The sequence below is a fragment of the Dipodomys ordii genome, unplaced genomic scaffold (assembly GCF_000151885.1).
Source record: "Dipodomys ordii isolate 6190 unplaced genomic scaffold, Dord_2.0 Scaffold21, whole genome shotgun sequence".
NCBI classification, from domain to species: Eukaryota; Metazoa; Chordata; class Mammalia; order Rodentia; family Heteromyidae; genus Dipodomys; species Dipodomys ordii.
Window position 1 is genome coordinate 12,237,127 of NW_012267237.1, and position 2,888 is coordinate 12,240,014.

The 2,888-nt window shown below is 34.5% G+C and overlaps 1 pseudogene; it reads left to right on the plus strand.

The window, feature by feature from the left end:
- Positions 1–2,888, plus strand: part of LOC105983832 — a 197,548-nt pseudogene that overhangs the window by 111,079 nt on the left and 83,581 nt on the right.

Here is a 2,888-nt window from a genome sequence, read left to right on the forward strand (position 1 = left end):
ATAATATAGAAAACATGTAATTTTAAATTTCCTTTAATTACCTTTATTATTTACATGCAACCATACCTCTGCTCTTCTCTTTTCCCTTCCCTTCCTGCTCCTCCTTGTCTCCTCTCCTTTGTGTCTTCTCTTCTTTCCTTCCCTCTTCACTTCTCTTCTTTGTTATCTTCCCTTTTTCCTTTTAATTTCTTATACACACAGAAATAGAAACTTATACATTGTTACAAATGTTCATGCATGTGCGCATGCACACACACACACACACACACACACACACACACACACATTGACAATAGCTTGAAAGTATTTTCTGCATATGTAACTAATCCACAAAAGCTTATTCCGGTGATGATTAAAATAGTCCATCAAAGGCTGGGCATTAAGTGAACAACTTTGCATATCTTTTAGTTACAAAATGACTGACAATGATTGATTCCTCAAGAAATAAAGCAGAAAGATGTGAAACTATTTTACTCTATAATGAGCCGGAATCAGTCTCAGCAGAGTTCTCCATACCTTTGGCCACATGGCTCACAAATTTGATCATGCCTTGGTGTGGGGAGGAAGAACTCCCAAAACTTACTGCCAATTTGGTGCCTAAACAAATAAGGTTGGCTACAGAAAAGAATACTTGAATAAAAGGAGGAAGGATGTCTTGCCAGCACTTTGTGAAAAAGCTCTTTGTATATTAAGGTTTTACTTGTGCTCTCATGTGTTTCACTCTGTTCAAAATTAGGTAACAGACAAGTTTGCTCCATTTTCTCATCTGCTACAAATCACATATTATTCTTCTAACCAGTTTACCAGCCAGATTGTTCTGGATTCTCACTTCCAGTTCAATTGCTTTCCAAACAGGTCAATTGTTGTTTTGATAGCATTTGCATTTGCAAGGCTTTGTGGATAAACTGAACTCTAGGATGTGACAATATTCATAAGACATTTGGGAAAACCTAAAATCTCTATCCATATTTCTTGAAGATAACCTCTATTCCTCCCAAGCCACATATTTCTCCATACCCACTAGACTTCTTGATAGTACAGTGAAAACCAGGTATACTCTTTCTAATCTCTAAATTTTGAATAGACTCGACTTGTAATTGGCATATTTTCTTATAGATTTGATTCAGTCCCATTTATCAAGTTTATCTTTGATTTGTTGTGCTTTCCGATCTTTACTCAGAAATCTTTCCTGTACCAAAGAGTGCCAATGTTTTTCCCACTCCTTCTTGTAATAATTTCATGATTTGGGGTCTTATATTGAAGACACTGATCCATTTTTGGATTGGTGCTGATGCACTGTGATAGATAATGGTCCAGTTTCAGTTTTCTGGGTGTGGATATCCAGTTTTCCCAGCACCATTTATTGAAGACACTTTCTTCTAGCCAATGTATTTTTTCCTTCCCTTATCAAATAGTATTTTTGTTCGCTTATCAAATGGTAGATGGCTGAATGTTTGTGGGTTTATCTCTTTATCTTCTATTCTGTGTTATTAGTCTTCAGACCTGATTTTGTGCCAGCACCAAACTTTTCATTACTCTAACTCTATAGTGAAGTGTGAAGTTTGTTATTGTTATTCCTCCAGCACTCCTTTTTCTGATAAAGTTGTTTTTTGCTATTGGGTCCTTGTATGGTTCCATATGAATTTCATAAGAAGATGAGGAATGGGTGAGAAGGTTGAAAGGGGGGATATTGATCAAGGTGCATTGCATTCATAAACTGCTTTGTTAAATAGCAATTCCATTGTGAACAGCTAATCAAAATAATAAAATAAAATTAAAAAATGTATTTTAATCAGATTGGCCATTGAGCTCTCAGAACACTAGCAAAGGGTATCTCCTCATTCCCCATTGTCTGACAATCTAGGGAAAGGTCTGTGTTTTCTTTCAGTAGTTGCTAAGTGTTTCATTCATGCTTCCCTAATATGTTTTAAACATTTCAACAAAAATGCCACTATGCACCTATTTTTCGTTTGACTCCTCCATTAGGCAACAAGATTTGAAAAAAAAAACACATTTAATCCTCCAGATCCTTTTTTGCATTTGAATTAAAAAAGTTCTCTGAATTAATGTTAGCAATATCAACATTTTTGATTCCTAGTTGAATCAATATAGATAATGCATATAACTTTTAAAAGAAGAAGAAATTGGGTAAAGTATGTTTTGCTTCATATTAAGAAATGTTAAATTTTAAAAATATTGGATTTGAATTAAACACATATTAAGGGTTATAGCATGAAGTTTTATTCTAAAAATAAGCATTTAGTCAATATAAGCTTGGATTTTATTAGATTAAGAAGTCCCTAGAAGTACACAGAGGATTTGACAGAAGCAAAGGTAGTTTGTTTCGGAAGTGAGTGTCTATCAGCCAGGATAAAGTCAAGAACTTCTGCTGTTGCCACAGATCAATCACCAGGCAAGGCAGTGGAGTGATGTCCGCAGGCCTGTGCTTAATCAAGGATGAGCAAATTAATTGATCCAATTTGTGCTCTACATGCAACTGCAGAGTGTGGAGGCAGATGCTATAAAACATCATCATTAATGAGAAGCCCTAAAAACTGAATCTTCAGTAAAAAAGGGAAAGTATAAATTGTACCTTTAGCAATATGTGTTAGAAAGATGTTTTCCTTTCTCACAGAACAGGTATTGTGAAACTTTATTTATTAAAAAAATCAATACCATAAATTAATTGCACAAAAGGGTTTCGCACTGTTATTTACTGCATGTGAAAGAGGTATTATGAGAAAATTTATCTCATCTCTAGTACTCTTCCTTATTCCTCCTATGTTTTAATAAGTTTGTTTTTCATGACTTTTCTATACATACATGGAATGTTTTTTTCTCACATTCATCTCCATTATTTTCTCCTTTCTCTGCTGAGTTTCATAGGT